Genomic DNA, 21041 nt, shown 5'->3' with positions numbered 1-21041 from the left:
GTAGCAGCAGCTCTTAGCTTCTGTTTGCAGTTCTTGGTGGGAGGAGCCTCCGGTGTGGTGGTGGTGTCTGAGTGGGAGGGGTCAAGGTCTGACGACCAGGTTTAAATACCCTCCAGTAGTTGCTGGTTTGCGGCAGGGTGCTCCGGGCCGGCCGGGCCTTTCCGGTTATCGTTTCTCGGTCTTTTGGCTAAGATCAAGTGTAGTATCTGTTCTTATCAGTTTAATATCTGATACGTCCTCTATACGAGGACTACATATTAAATTGATTTTTTGAGCAGGGAGACGGAAGAGGGGCTTGCTCCGTCCGCTCCACGCATCGACCCGGTATTGCAGTACTTCTGGGAACGGTGCACCTCCTTAAACTGGTTAAAAGTCAGAAAGAAATAAGTTAGGACATGGGTACGGCTTTATGATGTTGCCTTCTCGAGGCTGTTCTCTTTTTAATCTGTTTCATGGTTTTCCCTCCATTTTTCTTCTTTTTTTTTTTTTTTTTTTTTTTAAATACAAATCTATGATCTCATGTTTTTCTCGTCTGTGTTGACCTCTAATTGGCGTGTTAATTTATGCACAGATTATCCCACCCTGACCTTTGTTCAGTCTGCACCCTCCGCAAGAGTCTTAGACCTCCAGCAGAGGAGCGGAAGGCCTGCCGTTAGCCGTCATATCTCGGGTTTCTCTTCAGTCACGTACAAATCTTTCGCCTTTTACTAAAGATTTCCGTGGAGGGGAACGTTGACGAGTTTTGTGTATTTTTGAAGGCTCTGTTGCTGCAGAGCTACACATTTTCTTCCTGTATAATGACAGAGCGACAGCCGTCTTTGGAGCACGCCTTGCCACAAGTTCCTGTAGCAGCAGCTCTTAGCTTCTGTTTGCAGTTCTTGGTGGGAGGAGCCTCCGGTGTGGTGGTGGTGTCTGAGTGGGAGGGGTCAAGGTCTGACGACCAGGTTTAAATACCCTCCAGTAGTTGCTGGTTTGCGGCAGGGTGCTCCGGGCCGGCCGGGCCTTTCCGGTTATCGCTTCTCGGCCTTTTGGCTAAGATCAAGCGTAGTATCTGTTCTTATCAGTTTAATATCTGATACGTCCTCTATACGAGGACTACATATTAAATTGATTTTTTGAGCAGGGAGACGGAAGAGGGGCTTGCTCCGTCCGCTCCACGCATCGACCCGGTATTGCAGTACTTCTGGGAACGGTGCACCTCCTTAAACTGGTTAAAAGTCAGAAAGAAATAAGTTAGGACATGGGTACGGCTTTATGATGTTGCCTTCTCGAGGCTGTTCTCTTTTTAATCTGTTTCATGGTTTTCCCTCCATTTTTCTTCTTTTTTTTTTTTTTTTTTTTTTTTAAATACAAATCTATGATCTCATGTTTTTCTCGTCTGTGTTGACCTCTAATTGGCGTGTTAATTTATGCACAGATTATCCCACCCTGACCTTTGTTCAGTCTGCACCCTCCGCAAGAGTCTTAGACCTCCAGCAGAGGAGCGGAAGGCCTGCCGTTAGCCGTCATATCTCGGGTTTCTCTTCAGTCACGTACAAATCTTTCGCCTTTTACTAAAGATTTCCGTGGAGGGGAACGTTGACGAGTTTTGTGTATTTTTGAAGGCTCTGTTGCTGCAGAGCTACACATTTTCTTCCTGTATAATGACAGAGCGACAGCCGTCTTTGGAGCACGCCTTGCCACAAGTTCCTGTAGCAGCAGCTCTTAGCTTCTGTTTGCAGTTCTTGGTGGGAGGAGCCTCCGGTGTGGTGGTGGTGTCTGAGTGGGAGGGGTCAAGGTCTGACGACCAGGTTTAAATACCCTCCAGTAGTTGCTGGTTTGCGGCAGGGTGCTCCGGGCCGGCCGGGCCTTTCCGGTTATCGCTTCTCGGCCTTTTGGCTAAGATCAAGTGTAGTATCTGTTCTTATCAGTTTAATATCTGATACGTCCTCTATACGAGGACTACATATTAAATTGATTTTTTGAGCAGGGCGACGGAAGAGGGGCTTGCTCCGTCCGCTCCACGCATCGACCCGGTATTGCAGTACTTCTGGGAACGGTGCACCTCCTTAAACTGGTTAAAAGTCAGAAAGAAATAAGTTAGGACATGGGTACGGCTTTATGATGTTGCCTTCTCGAGGCTGTTGTCTTTTTAATCTGTTTCATGGTTTTCCCTCCATTTTTCTTCTTTTTTTTTTTTTTTTTTTTTTTAAATACAAATCTATGATCTCATGTTTTTCTCGTCTGTGTTGACCTCTAATTGGCGTGTTAATTTATGCACAGATTATCCCACCCTGACCTTTGTTCAGTCTGCACCCTCCGCAAGAGTCTTAGACCTCCAGCAGAGGAGCGGAAGGCCTGCCGTTAGCCGTCATATCTCGGGTTTCTCTTCAGTCACGTACAAATCTTTCGCCTTTTACTAAAGATTTCCGTGGAGGGGAACGTTGACGAGTTTTGTGTATTTTTGAAGGCTCTGTTGCTGCAGAGCTACACATTTTCTTCCTGTATAATGACAGAGCGACAGCCGTCTTTGGAGCACGCCTTGCCACAAGTTCCTGTAGCAGCAGCTCTTAGCTTCTGTTTGCAGTTCTTGGTGGGAGGAGCCTCCGGTGTGGTGGTGGTGTCTGAGTGGGAGGGGTCAAGGTCTGACGACCAGGTTTAAATACCCTCCAGTAGTTGCTGGTTTGCGGCAGGGTGCTCCGGGCCGGCCGGGCCTTTCCGGTTATCGCTTCTCGGCCTTTTGGCTAAGATCAAGTGTAGTATCTGTTCTTATCAGTTTAATATCTGATACGTCCTCTATACGAGGACTACATATTAAATTGATTTTTTGAGCAGGGAGACGGAAGAGGGGCTTGCTCCGTCCGCTCCACGCATCGACCCGGTATTGCAGTACTTCTGGGAACGGTGCACCTCCTTAAACTGGTTAAAAGTCAGAAAGAAATAAGTTAGGACATGGGTACGGCTTTATGATGTTGCCTTCTCGAGGCTGTTCTCTTTTTAATCTGTTTCATGGTTTTCCCTCCATTTTTCTTCTTTTTTTTTTTTTTTTTTTTTTTAAATACAAATCTATGATCTCATGTTTTTCTCGTCTGTGTTGACCTCTAATTGGCGTGTTAATTTATGCACAGATTATCCCACCCTGACCTTTGTTCAGTCTGCACCCTCCGCAAGAGTCTTAGACCTCCAGCAGAGGAGCGGAAGGCCTGCCGTTAGCCGTCATATCTCGGGTTTCTCTTCAGTCACGTACAAATCTTTCGCCTTTTACTAAAGATTTCCGTGGAGGGGAACGTTGACGAGTTTTGTGTATTTTTGAAGGCTCTGTTGCTGCAGAGCTACACATTTTCTTCCTGTATAATGACAGAGCGACAGCCGTCTTTGGAGCACGCCTTGCCACAAGTTCCTGTAGCAGCAGCTCTTAGCTTCTGTTTGCAGTTCTTGGTGGGAGGAGCCTCCGGTGTGGTGGTGGTGTCTGAGTGGGAGGGGTCAAGGTCTGACGACCAGGTTTAAATACCCTCCAGTAGTTGCTGGTTTGCGGCAGGGTGCTCCGGGCCGGCCGGGCCTTTCCGGTTATCGCTTCTCGGCCTTTTGGCTAAGATCAAGTGTAGTATCTGTTCTTATCAGTTTAAAATCTGATACGTCCTCTATACGAGGACTACATATTAAATTGATTTTTTGAGCAGGGAGACGGAAGAGGGGCTTGCTCCGTCCGCTCCACGCATCGACCCGGTATTGCAGTACTTCTGGGAACGGTGCACCTCCTTAAACTGGTTAAAAGTCAGAAAGAAATAAGTTAGGACATGGGTACGGCTTTATGATGTTGCCTTCTCGAGGCTGTTCTCTTTTTAATCTGTTTCATGGTTTTCCCTCCATTTTTCTTCTTTTTTTTTTTTTTTTTAAATACAAATCTATGATCTCATGTTTTTCTCGTCTGTGTTGACCTCTAATTGGCGTGTTAATTTATGCACAGATTATCCCACCCTGACCTTTGTTCAGTCTGCACCCTCCGCAAGAGTCTTAGACCTCCAGCAGAGGAGCGGAAGGCCTGCCGTTAGCCGTCATATCTCGGGTTTCTCTTCAGTCACGTACAAATCTTTCGCCTTTTACTAAAGATTTCCGTGGAGGGGAACGTTGACGAGTTTTGTGTATTTTTGAAGGCTCTGTTGCTGCAGAGCTACACATTTTCTTCCTGTATAATGACAGAGCGACAGCCGTCTTTGGAGCACGCCTTGCCACAAGTTCCTGTAGCAGCAGCTCTTAGCTTCTGTTTGCAGTTCTTGGTGGGAGGAGCCTCCGGTGTGGTGGTGGTGTCTGAGTGGGAGGGGTCAAGGTCTGACGACCAGGTTTAAATACCCTCCAGTAGTTGCTGGTTTGCGGCAGGGTGCTCCGGGCCGGCCGGGCCTTTCCGGTTATCGCTTCTCGGCCTTTTGGCTAAGATCAAGTGTAGTATCTGTTCTTATCAGTTTAATATCTGATACGTCCTCTATACGAGGACTACATATTAAATTGATTTTTTGAGCAGGGAGACGGAAGAGGGGCTTGCTCCGTCCGCTCCACGCATCGACCCGGTATTGCAGTACTTCTGGGAACGGTGCACCTCCTTAAACTGGTTAAAAGTCAGAAAGAAATAAGTTAGGACATGGGTACGGCTTTATGATGTTGCCTTCTCGAGGCTGTTCTCTTTTTAATCTGTTTCATGGTTTTCCCTCCATTTTTCTTCTTTTTTTTTTTTTTTTTTTTTTTTAAATACAAATCTATGATCTCATGTTTTTCTCGTCTGTGTTGACCTCTAATTGGCGTGTTAATTTATGCACAGATTATCCCACCCTGACCTTTGTTCAGTCTGCACCCTCCGCAAGAGTCTTAGACCTCCAGCAGAGGAGCGGAAGGCCTGCCGTTAGCCGTCATATCTCAGGTTTCTCTTCAGTCACGTACAAATCTTTCGCCTTTTACTAAAGATTTCCGTGGAGGGGAACGTTGACGAGTTTTGTGTATTTTTGAAGGCTCTGTTGCTGCAGAGCTACACATTTTCTTCCTGTATAATGACAGAGCGACAGCCGTCTTTGGAGCACGCCTTGCCACAAGTTCCTGTAGCAGCAGCTCTTAGCTTCTGTTTGCAGTTCTTGGTGGGAGGAGCCTCCGGTGTGGTGGTGGTGTCTGAGTGGGAGGGGTCAAGGTCTGACGACCAGGTTTAAATACCCTCCAGTAGTTGCTGGTTTGCGGCAGGGTGCTCCGGGCCGGCCGGGCCTTTCCGGTTATCGCTTCTCGGCCTTTTGGCTAAGATCAAGTGTAGTATCTGTTCTTATCAGTTTAATATCTGATACGTCCTCTATACGAGGACTACATATTAAATTGATTTTTTGAGCAGGGAGACGGAAGAGGGGCTTGCTCCGTCCGCTCCACGCATCGACCCGGTATTGCAGTACTTCTGGGAACGGTGCACCTCCTTAAACTGGTTAAAAGTCAGAAAGAAATAAGTTAGGACATGGGTACGGCTTTATGATGTTGCCTTCTCGAGGCTGTTCTCTTTTTAATCTGTTTCATGGTTTTCCCTCCATTTTTCTTCTTTTTTTTTTTTTTTTTTTTTTAAATACAAATCTATGATCTCATGTTTTTCTCGTCTGTGTTGACCTCTAATTGGCGTGTTAATTTATGCACAGATTATCCCACCCTGACCTTTGTTCAGTCTGCACCCTCCGCAAGAGTCTTAGACCTCCAGCAGAGGAGCGGAAGGCCTGCCGTTAGCCGTCATGTCTCGGGTTTCTCTTCAGTCACGTACAAATCTTTCGCCTTTTACTAAAGATTTCCGTGGAGGGGAACGTTGACGAGTTTTGTGTATTTTTGAAGGCTCTGTTGCTGCAGAGCTACACATTTTCTTCCTGTATAATGACAGAGCGACAGCCGTCTTTGGAGCACGCCTTGCCACAAGTTCCTGTAGCAGCAGCTCTTAGCTTCTGTTTGCAGTTCTTGGTGGGAGGAGCCTCCGGTGTGGTGGTGGTGTCTGAGTGGGAGGGGTCAAGGTCTGACGACCAGGTTTAAATACCCTCCAGTAGTTGCTGGTTTGCGGCAGGGTGCTCCGGGCCGGCCGGGCCTTTCCGGTTATCGCTTCTCGGCCTTTTGGCTAAGATCAAGTGTAGTATCTGTTCTTATCAGTTTAATATCTGATACGTCCTCTATACGAGGACTACATATTAAATTGATTTTTTGAGCAGGGAGACGGAAGAGGGGCTTGCTCCGTCCGCTCCACGCATCGACCCGGTATTGCAGTACTTCTGGGAACGGTGCACCTCCTTAAACTGGTTAAAAGTCAGAAAGAAATAAGTTAGGACATGGGTACGGCTTTATGATGTTGCCTTCTCGAGGCTGTTCTCTTTTTAATCTGTTTCATGGTTTTCCCTCCATTTTTCTTCTTTTTTTTTTTTTTTTTTTTTTTTAAATACAAATCTATGATCTCATGTTTTTCTCGTCTGTGTTGACCTCTAATTGGCGTGTTAATTTATGCACAGATTATCCCACCCTGACCTTTGTTCAGTCTGCACCCTCCGCAAGAGTCTTAGACCTCCAGCAGAGGAGCGGAAGGCCTGCCGTTAGCCGTCATATCTCGGGTTTCTCTTCAGTCACGTACAAATCTTTCGCCTTTTACTAAAGATTTCCGTGGAGGGGAACGTTGACGAGTTTTGTGTATTTTTGAAGGCTCTGTTGCTGCAGAGCTACACATTTTCTTCCTGTATAATGACAGAGCGACAGCCGTCTTTGGAGCACGCCTTGCCACAAGTTCCTGTAGCAGCAGCTCTTAGCTTCTGTTTGCAGTTCTTGGTGGGAGGAGCCTCCGGTGTGGTGGTGGTGTCTGAGTGGGAGGGGTCAAGGTCTGACGACCAGGTTTAAATACCCTCCAGTAGTTGCTGGTTTGCGGCAGGGTGCTCCGGGCCGGCCGGGCCTTTCCGGTTATCGCTTCTCGGCCTTTTGGCTAAGATCAAGTGTAGTATCTGTTCTTATCAGTTTAATATCTGATACGTCCTCTATACGAGGACTACATATTAAATTGATTTTTTGAGCAGGGAGACGGAAGAGGGGCTTGCTCCGTCCGCTCCACGCATCGACCCGGTATTGCAGTACTTCTGGGAACGGTGCACCTCCTTAAACTGGTTAAAAGTCAGAAAGAAATAAGTTAGGACATGGGTACGGCTTTATGATGTTGCCTTCTCGAGGCTGTTCTCTTTTTAATCTGTTTCATGGTTTTCCCTCCATTTTTCTTCTTTTTTTTTTTTTTTTTTTTTTTAAATACAAATCTATGATCTCATGTTTTTCTCGTCTGTGTTGACCTCTAATTGGCGTGTTAATTTATGCACAGATTATCCCACCCTGACCTTTGTTCAGTCTGCACCCTCCGCAAGAGTCTTAGACCTCCAGCAGAGGAGCGGAAGGCCTGCCGTTAGCCGTCATATCTCGGGTTTCTCTTCAGTCACGTACAAATCTTTCGCCTTTTACTAAAGATTTCCGTGGAGGGGAACGTTGACGAGTTTTGTGTATTTTTGAAGGCTCTGTTGCTGCAGAGCTACACATTTTCTTCCTGTATAATGACAGAGCGACAGCCGTCTTTGGAGCACGCCTTGCCACAAGTTCCTGTAGCAGCAGCTCTTAGCTTCTGTTTGCAGTTCTTGGTGGGAGGAGCCTCCGGTGTGGTGGTGGTGTCTGAGTGGGAGGGGTCAAGGTCTGACGACCAGGTTTAAATACCCTCCAGTAGTTGCTGGTTTGCGGCAGGGTGCTCCGGGCCGGCCGGGCCTTTCCGGTTATCGCTTCTCGGCCTTTTGGCTAAGATCAAGTGTAGTATCTGTTCTTATCAGTTTAATATCTGATACGTCCTCTATACGAGGACTACATATTAAATTGATTTTTTGAGCAGGGAGACGGAAGAGGGGCTTGCTCCGTCCGCTCCACGCATCGACCCGGTATTGCAGTACTTCTGGGAACGGTGCACCTCCTTAAACTGGTTAAAAGTCAGAAAGAAATAAGTTAGGACATGGGTACGGCTTTATGATGTTGCCTTCTCGAGGCTGTTCTCTTTTTAATCTGTTTCATGGTTTTCCCTCCATTTTTCTTCTTTTTTTTTTTTTTTTTTTTTTTAAATACAAATCTATGATCTCATGTTTTTCTCGTCTGTGTTGACCTCTAATTGGCGTGTTAATTTAGGCACAGATTATCCCACCCTGACCTTTGTTCAGTCTGCACCCTCCGCAAGAGTCTTAGACCTCCAGCAGAGGAGCGGAAGGCCTGCCGTTAGCCGTCATATCTCGGGTTTCTCTTCAGTCACGTACAAATCTTTCGCCTTTTACTAAAGATTTCCGTGGAGGGGAACGTTGACGAGTTTTGTGTATTTTTGAAGGCTCTGTTGCTGCAGAGCTACACATTTTCTTCCTGTATAATGACAGAGCGACAGCCGTCTTTGGAGCACGCCTTGCCACAAGTTCCTGTAGCAGCAGCTCTTAGCTTCTGTTTGCAGTTCTTGGTGGGAGGAGCCTCCGGTGTGGTGGTGGTGTCTGAGTGGGAGGGGTCAAGGTCTGACGACCAGGTTTAAATACCCTCCAGTAGTTGCTGGTTTGCGGCAGGGTGCTCCGGGCCGGCCGGGCCTTTCCGGTTATCGTTTCTCGGCCTTTTGGCTAAGATCAAGTGTAGTATCTGTTCTTATCAGTTTAATATCTGATACGTCCTCTATACGAGGACTACATATTAAATTGATTTTTTGAGCAGGGAGACGGAAGAGGGGCTTGCTCTGTCCGCTCCACGCATCGACCCGGTATTGCAGTACTTCTGGGAACGGTGCACCTCCTTAAACTGGTTAAAAGTCAGAAAGAAATAACTTAGGACATGGGTACGGCTTTATGATGTTGCCTTCTCGGGGCTGTTCTCTTTTTAATCTGTTTCATGGTTTTCCCTCCATTTTTCTAATTTTTTTTTTTTTTTTTTAAATACAAATCTATGATCTCATGTTTTTCTCGTCTGTGTTGACCTCTAATTGGCGTGTTAATTTATGCACAGATTATCCCACCCTGACCTTTGTTCAGTCTGCACCCTCCGCAAGAGTCTTAGACCTCCAGCAGAGGAGCGGAAGGCCTGCCGTTAGCCGTCATATCTCGGGTTTCTCTTCAGTCACGTACAAATCTTTCGCCTTTTACTAAAGATTTCCGTGGAGGGGAACGTTGACGAGTTTTGTGTATTTTTGAAGGCTCTGTTGCTGCAGAGCTACACATTTTCTTCCTGTATAATGACAGAGCGACAGCCGTCTTTGGAGCACGCCTTGCCACAAGTTCCTGTAGCAGCAGCTCTTAGCTTCTGTTTGCAGTTCTTGGTGGGAGGAGCCTCCGGTGTGGTGGTGGTGTCTGAGTGGGAGGGGTCAAGGTCTGACGACCAGGTTTAAATACCCTCCAGTAGTTGCTGGTTTGCGGCAGGGTGCTCCGGGCCGGCCGGGCCTTTCCGGTTATCGCTTCTCGGCCTTTTGGCTAAGATCAAGTGTAGTATCTGTTCTTATCAGTTTAATATCTGATACGTCCTCTATACGAGGACTACATATTAAATTGATTTTTTGAGCAGGGAGACGGAAGAGGGGCTTGCTCCGTCCGCTCCACGCATCGACCCGGTATTGCAGTACTTCTGGGAACGGTGCACCTCCTTAAACTGGTTAAAAGTCAGAAAGAAATAAGTTAGGACATGGGTACGGCTTTATGATGTTGCCTTCTCGAGGCTGTTCTCTTTTTAATCTGTTTCATGGTTTTCCCTCCATTTTTCTTCTTTTTTTTTTTTTTTTTTTTTTTTAAATACAAATCTATCATCTCATGTTTTTCTCGTCTGTGTTGACCTCTAATTGGCGTGTTAATTTATGCACAGATTATCCCACCCTGACCTTTGTTCAGTCTGCACCCTCCGCAAGAGTCTTAGACCTCCAGCAGAGGAGCGGAAGGCCTGCCGTTAGCCGTCATATCTCAGGTTTCTCTTCAGTCACGTACAAATCTTTCGCCTTTTACTAAAGATTTCCGTGGAGGGGAACGTTGACGAGTTTTGTGTATTTTTGAAGGCTCTGTTGCTGCAGAGCTACACATTTTCTTCCTGTATAATGACAGAGCGACAGCCGTCTTTGGAGCACGCCTTGCCACAAGTTCCTGTAGCAGCAGCTCTTAGCTTCTGTTTGCAGTTCTTGGTGGGAGGAGCCTCCGGTGTGGTGGTGGTGTCTGAGTGGGAGGGGTCAAGGTCTGACGACCAGGTTTAAATACCCTCCAGTAGTTGCTGGTTTGCGGCAGGGTGCTCCGGGCCGGCCGGGCCTTTCCGGTTATCGCTTCTCGGCCTTTTGGCTAAGATCAAGTGTAGTATCTGTTCTTATCAGTTTAACATCTGATACGTCCTCTATACGAGGACTACATATTAAATTGATTTTTTGAGCAGGGAGACGGAAGAGGGGCTTGCTCCGTCCGCTCCACGCATCGACCCGGTATTGCAGTACTTCTGGGAACGGTGCACCTCCTTAAACTGGTTAAAAGTCAGAAAGAAATAAGTTAGGACATGGGTACGGCTTTATGATGTTGCCTTCTCGAGGCTGTTCTCTTTTTAATCTGTTTCATGGTTTTCCCTCCATTTTTCTAATTTTTTTTTTTTTTTTTTTTTTTAAATACAAATCTATGATCTCATGTTTTTCTCGTCTGTGTTGACCTCTAATTGGCGTGTTAATTTATGCACAGATTATCCCACCCTGACCTTTGTTCAGTCTGCACCCTCCGCAAGAGTCTTAGACCTCCAGCAGAGGAGCGGAAGGCCTGCCGTTAGCCGTCATATCTCGGGTTTCTCTTCAGTCACGTACAAATCTTTCGCCTTTTACTAAAGATTTCCGTGGAGGGGAACGTTGACGAGTTTTGTGTATTTTTGAAGGCTCTGTTGCTGCAGAGCTACACATTTTCTTCCTGTATAATGACAGAGCGACAGCCGTCTTTGGAGCACGCCTTGCCACAAGTTCCTGTAGCAGCAGCTCTTAGCTTCTGTTTGCAGTTCTTGGTGGGAGGAGCCTCCGGTGTGGTGGTGGTGTCTGAGTGGGAGGGGTCAAGGTCTGACGACCAGGTTTAAATACCCTCCAGTAGTTGCTGGTTTGCGGCAGGGTGCTCCGGGCCGGCCGGGCCTTTCCGGTTATCGTTTCTCGGCCTTTTGGCTAAGATCAAGTGTAGTATCTGTTCTTATCAGTTTAATATCTGATACGTCCTCTATACGAGGACTACATATTAAATTGATTTTTTGAGCAGGGAGACGGAAGAGGGGCTTGCTCCGTCCGCTCCACGCATCGACCCGGTATTGCAGTACTTCTGGGAACGGTGCACCTCCTTAAACTGGTTAAAAGTCAGAAAGAAATAACTTAGGACATGGGTACGGCTTTATGATGTTGCCTTCTCGGGGCTGTTCTCTTTTTAATCTGTTTCATGGTTTTCCCTCCATTTTTCTAATTTTTTTTTTTTTTTTTTTAAATACAAATCTATGATCTCATGTTTTTCTCGTCTGTGTTGACCTCTAATTGGCGTGTTAATTTATGCACAGATTATCCCACCCTGACCTTTGTTCAGTCTGCACCCTCCGCAAGAGTCTTAGACCTCCAGCAGAGGAGCGGAAGGCCTGCCGTTAGCCGTCATATCTCGGGTTTCTCTTCAGTCACGTACAAATCTTTCGCCTTTTACTAAAGATTTCCGTGGAGGGGAACGTTGACGAGTTTTGTGTATTTTTGAAGGCTCTGTTGCTGCAGAGCTACACATTTTCTTCCTGTATAATGACAGAGCGACAGCCGTCTTTGGAGCACGCCTTGCCACAAGTTCCTGTAGCAGCAGCTCTTAGCTTCTGTTTGCAGTTCTTGGTGGGAGGAGCCTCCGGTGTGGTGGTGGTGTCTGAGTGGGAGGGGTCAAGGTCTGACGACCAGGTTTAAATACCCTCCAGTAGTTGCTGGTTTGCGGCAGGGTGCTCCGGGCCGGCCAGGCCTTTCCGGTTATCGTTTCTCGGCCTTTTGGCTAAGATCAAGTGTAGTATCTGTTCTTATCAGTTTAATATCTGATACGTCCTCTATACGAGGACTACATATTAAATTGATTTTTTGAGCAGGGAGACGGAAGAGGGGCTTGCTCCGTCCGCTCCACGCATCGACCCGGTATTGCAGTACTTCTGGGAACGGTGCACCTCCTTAAACTGGTTAAAAGTCAGAAAGAAATAAGTTAGGACATGGGTACGGCTTTATGATGTTGCCTTCTCGAGGCTGTTCTCTTTTTAATCTGTTTCATGGTTTTCCCTCCATTTTTCTTCTTTTTTTTTTTTTTTTTTTTTTTTAAACACAAATCTATGATCTCATGTTTTTCTCGTCTGTGTTGACCTCTAATTGGCGTGTTAATTTATGCACAGATTATCCCACCCTGACCTTTGTTCAGTCTGCACCCTCCGCAAGAGTCTTAGACCTCCAGCAGAGGAGCGGAAGGCCTGCCGTTAGCCGTCATATCTCGGGTTTCTCTTCAGTCACGTACAAATCTTTCGCCTTTTACTAAAGATTTCCGTGGAGGGGAACGTTGACGAGTTTTGTGTATTTTTGAAGGCTCTGTTGCTGCAGAGCTACACATTTTCTTCCTGTATAATGACAGAGCGACAGCCGTCTTTGGAGCACGCCTTGCCACAAGTTCCTGTAGCAGCAGCTCTTAGCTTCTGTTTGCAGTTCTTGGTGGGAGGAGCCTCCGGTGTGGTGGTGGTGTCTGAGTGGGAGGGGTCAAGGTCTGACGACCAGGTTTAAATACCCTCCAGTAGTTGCTGGTTTGCGGCAGGGTGCTCCGGGCCGGCCGGGCCTTTCCGGTTATCGCTTCTCGGCCTTTTGGCTAAGATCAAGTGTAGTATCTGTTCTTATCAGTTTAATATCTGATACGTCCTCTATACGAGGACTACATATTAAATTGATTTTTTGAGCAGGGAGACGGAAGAGGGGCTTGCTCCGTCCGCTCCACGCATCGACCCGGTATTGCAGTACTTCTGGGAACGGTGCACCTCCTTAAACTGGTTAAAAGTCAGAAAGAAATAAGTTAGGACATGGGTACGGCTTTATGATGTTGCCTTCTCGAGGCTGTTCTCTTTTTAATCTGTTTCATGGTTTTCCCTCCATTTTTCTTCTTTTTTTTTTTTTTTTTTTTTTTTAAATACAAATCTATGATCTCATGTTTTTCTCGTCTGTGTTGACCTCTAATTGGCGTGTTAATTTATGCACAGATTATCCCACCCTGACCTTTGTTCAGTCTGCACCCTCCGCAAGAGTCTTAGACCTCCAGCAGAGGAGCGGAAGGCCTGCCGTTAGCCGTCATATCTCGGGTTTCTCTTCAGTCACGTACAAATCTTTCGCCTTTTACTAAAGATTTCCGTGGAGGGGAACGTTGACGAGTTTTGTGTATTTTTGAAGGCTCTGTTGCTGCAGAGCTACACATTTTCTTCCTGTATAATGACAGAGCGACAGCCGTCTTTGGAGCACGCCTTGCCACAAGTTCCTGTAGCAGCAGCTCTTAGCTTCTGTTTGCAGTTCTTGGTGGGAGGAGCCTCCGGTGTGGTGGTGGTGTCTGAGTGGGAGGGGTCAAGGTCTGACGACCAGGTTTAAATACCCTCCAGTAGTTGCTGGTTTGCGGCAGGGTGCTCCGGGCCGGCCGGGCCTTTCCGGTTATCGCTTCTCGGCCTTTTGGCTAAGATCAAGTGTAGTATCTGTTCTTATCAGTTTAACATCTGATACGTCCTCTATACGAGGACTACATATTAAATTGATTTTTTGAGCAGGGAGACGGAAGAGGGGCTTGCTCCGTCCGCTCCACGCATCGACCCGGTATTGCAGTACTTCTGGGAACGGTGCACCTCCTTAAACTGGTTAAAAGTCAGAAAGAAATAAGTTAGGACATGGGTACGGCTTTATGATGTTGCCTTCTCGAGGCTGTTCTCTTTTTAATCTGTTTCATGGTTTTCCCTCCATTTTTCTTCTTTTTTTTTTTTTTTTTTTTTTTTAAATACAAATCTATGATCTCATGTTTTTCTCGTCTGTGTTGACCTCTAATTGGCGTGTTAATTTATGCACAGATTATCCCACCCTGACCTTTGTTCAGTCTGCACCCTCCGCAAGAGTCTTAGACCTCCAGCAGAGGAGCGGAAGGCCTGCCGTTAGCCGTCATATCTCGGGTTTCTCTTCAGTCACGTACAAATCTTTCGCCTTTTACTAAAGATTTCCGTGGAGGGGAACGTTGACGAGTTTTGTGTATTTTTGAAGGCTCTGTTGCTGCAGAGCTACACATTTTCTTCCTGTATAATGACAGAGCGACAGCCGTCTTTGGAGCACGCCTTGCCACAAGTTCCTGTAGCAGCAGCTCTTAGCTTCTGTTTGCAGTTCTTGGTGGGAGGAGCCTCCGGTGTGGTGGTGGTGTCTGAGTGGGAGGGGTCAAGGTCTGACGACCAGGTTTAAATACCCTCCAGTAGTTGCTGGTTTGCGGCAGGGTGCTCCGGGCCGGCCGGGCCTTTCCGGTTATCGCTTCTCGGCCTTTTGGCTAAGATCAAGTGTAGTATCTGTTCTTATCAGTTTAACATCTGATACGTCCTCTATACGAGGACTACATATTAAATTGATTTTTTGAGCAGGGAGACGGAAGAGGGGCTTGCTCCGTCCGCTCCACGCATCGACCCGGTATTGCAGTACTTCTGGGAACGGTGCACCTCCTTAAACTGGTTAAAAGTCAGAAAGAAATAAGTTAGGACATGGGTACGGCTTTATGATGTTGCCTTCTCGAGGCTGTTCTCTTTTTAATCTGTTTCATGGTTTTCCCTCCATTTTTCTTCTTTTTTTTTTTTTTTTTTTTTTTAAATACAAATCTATGATCTCATGTTTTTCTCGTCTGTGTTGACCTCTAATTGGCGTGTTAATTTATGCACAGATTATCCCACCCTGACCTTTGTTCAGTCTGCACCCTCCGCAAGAGTCTTAGACCTCCAGCAGAGGAGCGGAAGGCCTGCCGTTAGCCGTCATATCTCGGGTTTCTCTTCAGTCACGTACAAATCTTTCGCCTTTTACTAAAGATTTCCGTGGAGGGGAACGTTGACGAGTTTTGTGTATTTTTGAAGGCTCTGTTGCTGCAGAGCTACACATTTTCTTCCTGTATAATGACAGAGCGACAGCCGTCTTTGGAGCACGCCTTGCCACAAGTTCCTGTAGCAGCAGCTCTTAGCTTCTGTTTGCAGTTCTTGGTGGGAGGAGCCTCCGGTGTGGTGGTGGTGTCTGAGTGGGAGGGGTCAAGGTCTGACGACCAGGTTTAAATACCCTCCAGTAGTTGCTGGTTTGCGGCAGGGTGCTCCGGGCCGGCCGGGCCTTTCCGGTTATCGTTTCTCGGCCTTTTGGCTAAGATCAAGTGTAGTATCTGTTCTTATCAGTTTAATATCTGATACGTCCTCTATACGAGGACTACATATTAAATTGATTTTTTGAGCAGGGAGACGGAAGAGGGGCTTGCTCCGTCCGCTCCACGCATCGACCCGGTATTGCAGTACTTCTGGGAACGGTGCACCTCCTTAAACTGGTTAAAAGTCAGAAAGAAATAAGTTAGGACATGGGTACGGCTTTATGATGTTGCCTTCTCGAGGCTGTTCTCTTTTTAATCTGTTTCATGGTTTTCCCTCCATTTTTCTTCTTTTTTTTTTTTTTTTTTTTTTTTAAATACAAATCTATGATCTCATGTTTTTCTCGTCTGTGTTGACCTCTAATTGGCGTGTTAATTTATGCACAGATTATCCCACCCTGACCTTTGTTCAGTCTGCACCCTCCGCAAGAGTCTTAGACCTCCAGCAGAGGAGCGGAAGGCCTGCCGTTAGCCGTCATATCTCGGGTTTCTCTTCAGTCACGTACAAATCTTTCGCCTTTTACTAAAGATTTCCGTGGAGGGGAACGTTGACGAGTTTTGTGTATTTTTGAAGGCTCTGTTGCTGCAGAGCTACACATTTTCTTCCTGTATAATGACAGAGCGACAGCCGTCTTTGGAGCACGCCTTGCCACAAGTTCCTGTAGCAGCAGCTCTTAGCTTCTGTTTGCAGTTCTTGGTGGGAGGAGCCTCCGGTGTGGTGGTGGTGTCTGAGTGGGAGGGGTCAAGGTCTGACGACCAGGTTTAAATACCCTCCAGTAGTTGCTGGTTTGCGGCAGGGTGCTCCGGGCCGGCCGGGCCTTTCCGGTTATCGCTTCTCGGCCTTTTGGCTAAGATCAAGTGTAGTATCTGTTCTTATCAGTTTAACATCTGATACGTCCTCTATACGAGGACTACATATTAAATTGATTTTTTGAGCAGGGAGACGGAAGAGGGGCTTGCTCCGTCCGCTCCACGCATCGACCCGGTATTGCAGTACTTCTGGGAACGGTGCACCTCCTTAAACTGGTTAAAAGTCAGAAAGAAATAAGTTAGGACATGGGTACGGCTTTATGATGTTGCCTTCTCGGGGCTGTTCTCTTTTTAATCTGTTTCATGGTTTTCCCTCCATTTTTCTAATTTTTTTTTTTTTTTTTTTAAATACAAATCTATGATCTCATGTTTTTCTCGTCTGTGTTGACCTCTAATTGGCGTGTTAATTTATGCACAGATTATCCCACCCTGACCTTTGTTCAGTCTGCACCCTCCGCAAGAGTCTTAGACCTCCAGCAGAGGAGCGGAAGGCCTGCCGTTAGCCGTCATGTCTCGGGTTTCTCTTCAGTCACGTACAAATCTTTCGCCTTTTACTAAAGATTTCCGTGGAGGGGAACGTTGACGAGTTTTGTGTATTTTTGAAGGCTCTGTTGCTGCAGAGCTACACATTTTCTTCCTGTATAATGACAGAGCGACAGCCGTCTTTGGAGCACGCCTTGCCACAAGTTCCTGTAGCAGCAGCTCTTAGCTTCTGTTTGCAGTTCTTGGTGGGAGGAGCCTCCGGTGTGGTGGTGGTGTCTGAGTGGGAGGGGTCAAGGTCTGACGACCAGGTTTAAATACCCTCCAGTAGTTGCTGGTTTGCGGCAGGGTGCTCCGGGCCGGCCGGGCCTTTCCGGTTATCGCTTCTCGGCCTTTTGGCTAAGATCAAGTGTAGTATCTGTTCTTATCAGTTTAATATCTGATACGTCCTCTATACGAGGACTACATATTAAATTGATTTTTTGAGCAGGGAGACGGAAGAGGGGCTTGCTCCGTCCGCTCCACGCATCGACCCGGTATTGCAGTACTTCTGGGAACGGTGCACCTCCTTAAACTGGTTAAAAGTCAGAAAGAAATAAGTTAGGACATGGGTACGGCTTTATGATGTTGCCTTCTCGAGGCTGTTCTCTTTTTAATCTGTTTCATGGTTTTCTCTCCATTTTTCTTCTTTTTTTTTTTTTTTTTTTTTTTAAATACAAATCTATGATCTCATGTTTTTCTCGTCTGTGTTGACCTCTAATTGGCGTGTTAATTTATGCACAGATTATCCCACCCTGACCTTTGTTCAGTCTGCACCCTCCGCAAGAGTCTTAGACCTCCAGCAGAGGAGCGGAAGGCCTGCCGTTAGCCGTCATATCTCGGGTTTCTCTTCAGTCACGTACAAATCTTTCGCCTTTTACTAAAGATTTCCGTGGAGGGGAACGTTGACGAGTTTTGTGTATTTTTGAAGGCTCTGTTGCTGCAGAGCTACACATTTTCTTCCTGTATAATGACAGAGCGACAGCCGTCTTTGGAGCACGCCTTGCCACAAGTTCCTGTAGCAGCAGCTCTTAGCTTCTGTTTGCAGTTCTTGGTGGGAGGAGCCTCCGGTGTGGTGGTGGTGTCTGAGTGGGAGGGGTCAAGGTCTGACGACCAGGTTTAAATACCCTCCAGTAGTTGCTGGTTTGCGGCAGGGTGCTCCGGGCCGGCCGGGCCTTTCCGGTTATCGCTTCTCGGCCTTTTGGCTAAGATCAAGTGTAGTATCTGTTCTTATCAGTTTAATATCTGATACGTCCTCTATACGAGGACTACATATTAAATTGATTTTTTGAGCAGGGAGACGGAAGAGGGGCTTGCTCCGTCCGCTCCACGCATCGACCCGGTATTGCAGTGCTTCTGGGAACGGTGCACCTCCTTAAACTGGTTAAAAGTCAGAAAGAAATAAGTTAGGACATGGGTACGGCTTTATGATGTTGCCTTCTCGAGGCTGTTCTCTTTTTAATCTGTTTCATGGTTTTCCCTCCATTTTTCTTCTTTTTTTTTTTTTTTTTTTTTTTAAATACAAATCTATGATCTCATGTTTTTCTCGTCTGTGTTGACCTCTAATTGGCGTGTTAATTTATGCACAGATTATCCCACCCTGACCTTTGTTCAGTCTGCACCCTCCGCAAGAGTCTTAGACCTCCAGCAGAGGAGCGGAAGGCCTGCCGTTAGCCGTCATGTCTCGGGTTTCTCTTCAGTCACGTACAAATCTTTCGCCTTTTACTAAAGATTTCCGTGGAGGGGAACGTTGACGAGTTTTGTGTATTTTTGAAGGCTCTGTTGCTGCAGAGCTACACATTTTCTTCCTGTATAATGACAGAGCGACAGCCGTCTTTGGAGCACGCCTTGCCACAAGTTCCTGTAGCAGCAGCTCTTAGCTTCTGTTTGCAGTTCTTGGTGGGAGGAGCCTCCGGTGTGGTGGTGGTGTCTGAGTGGGAGGGGTCAAGGTCTGACGACCAGGTTTAAATACCCTCCAGTAGTTGCTGGTTTGCGGCAGGGTGCTCCGGGCCGGCCGGGCCTTTCCGGTTATCGCTTCTCGGCCTTTTGGCTAAGATCAAGTGTAGTATCTGTTCTTATCAGTTTAACATCTGATACGTCCTCTATACGAGGACTACATATTAAATTGATTTTTTGAGCAGGGAGACGGAAGAGGGGCTTGCTCCGTCCGCTCCACGCATCGACCCGGTATTGCAGTACTTCTGGGAACGGTGCACCTCCTTAAACTGGTTAAAAGTCAGAAAGAAATAACTTAGGACATGGGTACGGCTTTATGATGTTGCCTTCTCGGGGCTGTTCTCTTTTTAATCTGTTTCATGGTTTTCCCTCCATTTTTCTAATTTTTTTTTTTTTTTTTTTAAATACAAATCTATGATCTCATGTTTTTCTCGTCTGTGTTGACCTCTAATTGGCGTGTTAATTTATGCACAGATTATCCCACCCTGACCTTTGTTCAGTCTGCACCCTCCGCAAGAGTCTTAGACCTCCAGCAGAGGAGCGGAAGGCCTGCCGTTAGCCGTCATATCTCGGGTTTCTTTTCAGTCACGTACAAATCTTTCGCCTTTTACTAAAGATTTCCGTGGAGGGGAACGTTGACGAGTTTTGTGTATTTTTGAAGGCTCTGTTGCTGCAGAGCTACACATTTTCTTCCTGTATAATGACAGAGCGACAGCCGTCTTTGGAGCACGCCTTGCCACAAGTTCCTGTAGCAGCAGCTCTTAGCTTCTGTTTGCAGTTCTTGGTGGGAGGAGCCTCCGGTGTGGTGGTGGTGTCTGAGTGGGAGGGGTCAAGGTCTGACGACCAGGTTTAAATACCCTCCAGTAGTTGCTGGTTTGCGGCAGGGTGCTCCGGGCCGGCCGGGCCTTTCCGGTTATCGTTTCTCGGCCTTTTGGCTAAGATCAAGTGTAGTATCTGTTCTTATCAGTTTAATATCTGATACGTCCTCTATACGAGGACTACATATTAAATTGATTTTTTGAGCAGGGAGACGGAAGAGGGGCTTGCTCTGTCCGCTCCACGCATCGACCCGGTATTGCAGTACTTCTGGGAACGGTGCACCTCCTTAAACTGGTTAAAAGTCAGAAAGAAATAACTTAGGACATGGGTACGGCTTTATGATGTTGCCTTCTCGGGGCTGTTCTCTTTTTAATCTGTTTCATGGTTTTCCCTCCATTTTTCTAATTTTTTTTTTTTTTTTTTTAAATACAAATCTATGATCTCATGTTTTTCTCGTCTGTGTTGACCTCTAATTGGCGTGTTAATTTATGCACAGATTATCCCACCCTGACCTTTGTTCAGTCTGCACCCTCCGCAAGAGTCTTAGACCTCCAGCAGAGGAGCGGAAGGCCTGCCGTTAGCCGTCATATCTCGGGTTTCTCTTCAGTCACGTACAAATCTTTCGCCTTTTACTAAAGATTTCCGTGGAGGGGAACGTTGACGAGTTTTGTGTATTTTTGAAGGCTCTGTTGCTGCAGAGCTACACATTTTCTTCCTGTATAATGACAGAGCGACAGCCGTCTTTGGAGCACGCCTTGCCACAAGTTCCTGTAGCAGCAGCTCTTAGCTTCTGTTTGCAGTTCTTGGTGGGAGGAGCCTCCGGTGTGGTGGTGGTGTCTGAGTGGGAGGGGTCAAGGTCTGACGACCAGGTTTAAATACCCTCCAGTAGTTGCTGGTTTGCGGCAGGGTGCTCCGGGCCGGCCGGGCCTTTCCGGTTATCGCTTCTCGGCCTTTTGGCTAAGATCAAGTGTAGTATCTGTTCTTATCAGTTTAATATCTGATACGTCCTCTATACGAGGACTACATATTAAATTGATTTTTTGAGCAGGGAGACGGAAGAGGGGCTTGCTCCGTCCGCTCCACGCATCGACCCGGTATTGCAGTACTTCTGGGAACGGTGCACCTCCTTAAACTGGTTAAAAGTCAGAAAGAAATAAGTTAGGACATGGGTACGGCTTTATGATGTTGCCTTCTCGAGGCTGTTCTCTTTTTAATCTGTTTCATGGTTTTCCCTCCATTTTTCTTCTTTTTTTTTTTTTTTTTTTTTTTTAAATACAAATCTATCATCTCATGTTTTTCTCGTCTGTGTTGACCTCTAATTGGCGTGTTAATTTATGCACAGATTATCCCACCCTGACCTTTGTTCAGTCTGCACCCTCCGCAAGAGTCTTAGACCTCCAGCAGAGGAGCGGAAGGCCTGCCGTTAGCCGTCATATCTCGGGTTTCTCTTCAGTCACGTACAAATCTTTCGCCTTTTACTAAAGATTTCCGTGGAGGGGAACGTTGACGAGTTTTGTGTATTTTTGAAGGCTCTGTTGCTGCAGAGCTACA

At 46.7% G+C, this 21041-nt stretch overlaps 50 non-coding genes across 50 annotated transcripts; all 50 read left to right on the top strand.

Annotated features, from left to right (window-relative positions):
* The first annotated feature begins 167 nt into the window (after positions 1 to 167).
* LOC136688375 (U2 spliceosomal RNA) lies at positions 168 to 358 on the top strand. The gene has a single exon (XR_010801077.1). It is a non-coding gene; the product is annotated as a U2 spliceosomal RNA (small nuclear RNA).
* A 305-nt stretch (positions 359 to 663) lies between these two features.
* Positions 664 to 777, top strand: LOC136688479 (U5 spliceosomal RNA). Its single transcript, XR_010801171.1, has one exon. It is a non-coding gene; the product is annotated as a U5 spliceosomal RNA (small nuclear RNA).
* A 235-nt stretch (positions 778 to 1012) lies between these two features.
* Positions 1013 to 1203, top strand: LOC136688233 (U2 spliceosomal RNA). Its single transcript, XR_010800939.1, has one exon. It is a non-coding gene; the product is annotated as a U2 spliceosomal RNA (small nuclear RNA).
* A 306-nt stretch (positions 1204 to 1509) lies between these two features.
* On the top strand, positions 1510 to 1623 carry LOC136688478 (U5 spliceosomal RNA). The gene has a single exon (XR_010801170.1). It is a non-coding gene; the product is annotated as a U5 spliceosomal RNA (small nuclear RNA).
* A 235-nt stretch (positions 1624 to 1858) lies between these two features.
* On the top strand, positions 1859 to 2049 carry LOC136688369 (U2 spliceosomal RNA). The gene has a single exon (XR_010801072.1). It is a non-coding gene; the product is annotated as a U2 spliceosomal RNA (small nuclear RNA).
* A 305-nt stretch (positions 2050 to 2354) lies between these two features.
* LOC136688477 (U5 spliceosomal RNA) lies at positions 2355 to 2468 on the top strand. Its single transcript, XR_010801169.1, has one exon. It is a non-coding gene; the product is annotated as a U5 spliceosomal RNA (small nuclear RNA).
* Positions 2469 to 2703: 235 nt separating this feature from the next.
* Positions 2704 to 2894, top strand: LOC136688049 (U2 spliceosomal RNA). Its single transcript, XR_010800762.1, has one exon. It is a non-coding gene; the product is annotated as a U2 spliceosomal RNA (small nuclear RNA).
* Positions 2895 to 3199: 305 nt separating this feature from the next.
* Positions 3200 to 3313, top strand: LOC136688476 (U5 spliceosomal RNA). The gene has a single exon (XR_010801167.1). It is a non-coding gene; the product is annotated as a U5 spliceosomal RNA (small nuclear RNA).
* A 235-nt stretch (positions 3314 to 3548) lies between these two features.
* LOC136688213 (U2 spliceosomal RNA) lies at positions 3549 to 3739 on the top strand. Its single transcript, XR_010800920.1, has one exon. It is a non-coding gene; the product is annotated as a U2 spliceosomal RNA (small nuclear RNA).
* A 299-nt stretch (positions 3740 to 4038) lies between these two features.
* Positions 4039 to 4152, top strand: LOC136688475 (U5 spliceosomal RNA). Its single transcript, XR_010801166.1, has one exon. It is a non-coding gene; the product is annotated as a U5 spliceosomal RNA (small nuclear RNA).
* Positions 4153 to 4387: 235 nt separating this feature from the next.
* LOC136688048 (U2 spliceosomal RNA) lies at positions 4388 to 4578 on the top strand. The gene has a single exon (XR_010800761.1). It is a non-coding gene; the product is annotated as a U2 spliceosomal RNA (small nuclear RNA).
* Positions 4579 to 4883: 305 nt separating this feature from the next.
* LOC136688780 (U5 spliceosomal RNA) lies at positions 4884 to 4998 on the top strand. Its single transcript, XR_010801468.1, has one exon. It is a non-coding gene; the product is annotated as a U5 spliceosomal RNA (small nuclear RNA).
* Positions 4999 to 5233: 235 nt separating this feature from the next.
* Positions 5234 to 5424, top strand: LOC136688047 (U2 spliceosomal RNA). The gene has a single exon (XR_010800759.1). It is a non-coding gene; the product is annotated as a U2 spliceosomal RNA (small nuclear RNA).
* Positions 5425 to 5727: 303 nt separating this feature from the next.
* Positions 5728 to 5842, top strand: LOC136688790 (U5 spliceosomal RNA). The gene has a single exon (XR_010801478.1). It is a non-coding gene; the product is annotated as a U5 spliceosomal RNA (small nuclear RNA).
* A 235-nt stretch (positions 5843 to 6077) lies between these two features.
* Positions 6078 to 6268, top strand: LOC136688046 (U2 spliceosomal RNA). The gene has a single exon (XR_010800758.1). It is a non-coding gene; the product is annotated as a U2 spliceosomal RNA (small nuclear RNA).
* A 306-nt stretch (positions 6269 to 6574) lies between these two features.
* LOC136688474 (U5 spliceosomal RNA) lies at positions 6575 to 6688 on the top strand. Its single transcript, XR_010801165.1, has one exon. It is a non-coding gene; the product is annotated as a U5 spliceosomal RNA (small nuclear RNA).
* Positions 6689 to 6923: 235 nt separating this feature from the next.
* LOC136688045 (U2 spliceosomal RNA) lies at positions 6924 to 7114 on the top strand. Its single transcript, XR_010800757.1, has one exon. It is a non-coding gene; the product is annotated as a U2 spliceosomal RNA (small nuclear RNA).
* A 305-nt stretch (positions 7115 to 7419) lies between these two features.
* On the top strand, positions 7420 to 7533 carry LOC136688473 (U5 spliceosomal RNA). Its single transcript, XR_010801164.1, has one exon. It is a non-coding gene; the product is annotated as a U5 spliceosomal RNA (small nuclear RNA).
* Positions 7534 to 7768: 235 nt separating this feature from the next.
* Positions 7769 to 7959, top strand: LOC136688044 (U2 spliceosomal RNA). Its single transcript, XR_010800756.1, has one exon. It is a non-coding gene; the product is annotated as a U2 spliceosomal RNA (small nuclear RNA).
* Positions 7960 to 8264: 305 nt separating this feature from the next.
* Positions 8265 to 8378, top strand: LOC136688472 (U5 spliceosomal RNA). Its single transcript, XR_010801163.1, has one exon. It is a non-coding gene; the product is annotated as a U5 spliceosomal RNA (small nuclear RNA).
* Positions 8379 to 8613: 235 nt separating this feature from the next.
* LOC136688231 (U2 spliceosomal RNA) lies at positions 8614 to 8804 on the top strand. Its single transcript, XR_010800937.1, has one exon. It is a non-coding gene; the product is annotated as a U2 spliceosomal RNA (small nuclear RNA).
* Positions 8805 to 9104: 300 nt separating this feature from the next.
* Positions 9105 to 9218, top strand: LOC136688470 (U5 spliceosomal RNA). The gene has a single exon (XR_010801162.1). It is a non-coding gene; the product is annotated as a U5 spliceosomal RNA (small nuclear RNA).
* Positions 9219 to 9453: 235 nt separating this feature from the next.
* On the top strand, positions 9454 to 9644 carry LOC136688043 (U2 spliceosomal RNA). Its single transcript, XR_010800755.1, has one exon. It is a non-coding gene; the product is annotated as a U2 spliceosomal RNA (small nuclear RNA).
* A 305-nt stretch (positions 9645 to 9949) lies between these two features.
* Positions 9950 to 10064, top strand: LOC136688779 (U5 spliceosomal RNA). Its single transcript, XR_010801467.1, has one exon. It is a non-coding gene; the product is annotated as a U5 spliceosomal RNA (small nuclear RNA).
* Positions 10065 to 10299: 235 nt separating this feature from the next.
* Positions 10300 to 10490, top strand: LOC136688208 (U2 spliceosomal RNA). The gene has a single exon (XR_010800915.1). It is a non-coding gene; the product is annotated as a U2 spliceosomal RNA (small nuclear RNA).
* A 305-nt stretch (positions 10491 to 10795) lies between these two features.
* Positions 10796 to 10909, top strand: LOC136688469 (U5 spliceosomal RNA). The gene has a single exon (XR_010801161.1). It is a non-coding gene; the product is annotated as a U5 spliceosomal RNA (small nuclear RNA).
* Positions 10910 to 11144: 235 nt separating this feature from the next.
* Positions 11145 to 11335, top strand: LOC136688224 (U2 spliceosomal RNA). The gene has a single exon (XR_010800930.1). It is a non-coding gene; the product is annotated as a U2 spliceosomal RNA (small nuclear RNA).
* A 301-nt stretch (positions 11336 to 11636) lies between these two features.
* Positions 11637 to 11750, top strand: LOC136688468 (U5 spliceosomal RNA). Its single transcript, XR_010801160.1, has one exon. It is a non-coding gene; the product is annotated as a U5 spliceosomal RNA (small nuclear RNA).
* A 235-nt stretch (positions 11751 to 11985) lies between these two features.
* Positions 11986 to 12176, top strand: LOC136688223 (U2 spliceosomal RNA). Its single transcript, XR_010800929.1, has one exon. It is a non-coding gene; the product is annotated as a U2 spliceosomal RNA (small nuclear RNA).
* Positions 12177 to 12482: 306 nt separating this feature from the next.
* Positions 12483 to 12596, top strand: LOC136688467 (U5 spliceosomal RNA). Its single transcript, XR_010801159.1, has one exon. It is a non-coding gene; the product is annotated as a U5 spliceosomal RNA (small nuclear RNA).
* Positions 12597 to 12831: 235 nt separating this feature from the next.
* On the top strand, positions 12832 to 13022 carry LOC136688041 (U2 spliceosomal RNA). Its single transcript, XR_010800754.1, has one exon. It is a non-coding gene; the product is annotated as a U2 spliceosomal RNA (small nuclear RNA).
* Positions 13023 to 13328: 306 nt separating this feature from the next.
* On the top strand, positions 13329 to 13442 carry LOC136688466 (U5 spliceosomal RNA). Its single transcript, XR_010801158.1, has one exon. It is a non-coding gene; the product is annotated as a U5 spliceosomal RNA (small nuclear RNA).
* Positions 13443 to 13677: 235 nt separating this feature from the next.
* On the top strand, positions 13678 to 13868 carry LOC136688207 (U2 spliceosomal RNA). Its single transcript, XR_010800914.1, has one exon. It is a non-coding gene; the product is annotated as a U2 spliceosomal RNA (small nuclear RNA).
* A 306-nt stretch (positions 13869 to 14174) lies between these two features.
* On the top strand, positions 14175 to 14288 carry LOC136688465 (U5 spliceosomal RNA). The gene has a single exon (XR_010801156.1). It is a non-coding gene; the product is annotated as a U5 spliceosomal RNA (small nuclear RNA).
* A 235-nt stretch (positions 14289 to 14523) lies between these two features.
* LOC136688206 (U2 spliceosomal RNA) lies at positions 14524 to 14714 on the top strand. Its single transcript, XR_010800913.1, has one exon. It is a non-coding gene; the product is annotated as a U2 spliceosomal RNA (small nuclear RNA).
* Positions 14715 to 15019: 305 nt separating this feature from the next.
* On the top strand, positions 15020 to 15133 carry LOC136688464 (U5 spliceosomal RNA). Its single transcript, XR_010801155.1, has one exon. It is a non-coding gene; the product is annotated as a U5 spliceosomal RNA (small nuclear RNA).
* Positions 15134 to 15368: 235 nt separating this feature from the next.
* Positions 15369 to 15559, top strand: LOC136688222 (U2 spliceosomal RNA). The gene has a single exon (XR_010800928.1). It is a non-coding gene; the product is annotated as a U2 spliceosomal RNA (small nuclear RNA).
* Positions 15560 to 15865: 306 nt separating this feature from the next.
* On the top strand, positions 15866 to 15979 carry LOC136688463 (U5 spliceosomal RNA). The gene has a single exon (XR_010801154.1). It is a non-coding gene; the product is annotated as a U5 spliceosomal RNA (small nuclear RNA).
* Positions 15980 to 16214: 235 nt separating this feature from the next.
* On the top strand, positions 16215 to 16405 carry LOC136688205 (U2 spliceosomal RNA). The gene has a single exon (XR_010800912.1). It is a non-coding gene; the product is annotated as a U2 spliceosomal RNA (small nuclear RNA).
* A 300-nt stretch (positions 16406 to 16705) lies between these two features.
* On the top strand, positions 16706 to 16820 carry LOC136688789 (U5 spliceosomal RNA). The gene has a single exon (XR_010801477.1). It is a non-coding gene; the product is annotated as a U5 spliceosomal RNA (small nuclear RNA).
* Positions 16821 to 17055: 235 nt separating this feature from the next.
* Positions 17056 to 17246, top strand: LOC136688040 (U2 spliceosomal RNA). The gene has a single exon (XR_010800753.1). It is a non-coding gene; the product is annotated as a U2 spliceosomal RNA (small nuclear RNA).
* Positions 17247 to 17551: 305 nt separating this feature from the next.
* LOC136688462 (U5 spliceosomal RNA) lies at positions 17552 to 17665 on the top strand. Its single transcript, XR_010801153.1, has one exon. It is a non-coding gene; the product is annotated as a U5 spliceosomal RNA (small nuclear RNA).
* A 235-nt stretch (positions 17666 to 17900) lies between these two features.
* LOC136688219 (U2 spliceosomal RNA) lies at positions 17901 to 18091 on the top strand. Its single transcript, XR_010800925.1, has one exon. It is a non-coding gene; the product is annotated as a U2 spliceosomal RNA (small nuclear RNA).
* A 304-nt stretch (positions 18092 to 18395) lies between these two features.
* LOC136688788 (U5 spliceosomal RNA) lies at positions 18396 to 18510 on the top strand. Its single transcript, XR_010801476.1, has one exon. It is a non-coding gene; the product is annotated as a U5 spliceosomal RNA (small nuclear RNA).
* A 235-nt stretch (positions 18511 to 18745) lies between these two features.
* Positions 18746 to 18936, top strand: LOC136688204 (U2 spliceosomal RNA). The gene has a single exon (XR_010800911.1). It is a non-coding gene; the product is annotated as a U2 spliceosomal RNA (small nuclear RNA).
* Positions 18937 to 19237: 301 nt separating this feature from the next.
* On the top strand, positions 19238 to 19351 carry LOC136688794 (U5 spliceosomal RNA). The gene has a single exon (XR_010801482.1). It is a non-coding gene; the product is annotated as a U5 spliceosomal RNA (small nuclear RNA).
* A 235-nt stretch (positions 19352 to 19586) lies between these two features.
* LOC136688230 (U2 spliceosomal RNA) lies at positions 19587 to 19777 on the top strand. Its single transcript, XR_010800936.1, has one exon. It is a non-coding gene; the product is annotated as a U2 spliceosomal RNA (small nuclear RNA).
* A 301-nt stretch (positions 19778 to 20078) lies between these two features.
* Positions 20079 to 20192, top strand: LOC136688461 (U5 spliceosomal RNA). The gene has a single exon (XR_010801152.1). It is a non-coding gene; the product is annotated as a U5 spliceosomal RNA (small nuclear RNA).
* A 235-nt stretch (positions 20193 to 20427) lies between these two features.
* LOC136688039 (U2 spliceosomal RNA) lies at positions 20428 to 20618 on the top strand. The gene has a single exon (XR_010800752.1). It is a non-coding gene; the product is annotated as a U2 spliceosomal RNA (small nuclear RNA).
* Positions 20619 to 20924: 306 nt separating this feature from the next.
* Positions 20925 to 21038, top strand: LOC136688460 (U5 spliceosomal RNA). Its single transcript, XR_010801150.1, has one exon. It is a non-coding gene; the product is annotated as a U5 spliceosomal RNA (small nuclear RNA).
* The last annotated feature ends 3 nt before the right edge of the window (positions 21039 to 21041 follow it).

Source organism: Hoplias malabaricus, chromosome 2 (assembly GCF_029633855.1).
Source record: "Hoplias malabaricus isolate fHopMal1 chromosome 2, fHopMal1.hap1, whole genome shotgun sequence".
NCBI classification, from domain to species: Eukaryota; Metazoa; Chordata; class Actinopteri; order Characiformes; family Erythrinidae; genus Hoplias; species Hoplias malabaricus.
The sequence above is the reverse complement of the archived record's forward strand: the minus strand, read 5'-3'. Positions and strand labels throughout refer to the sequence as shown.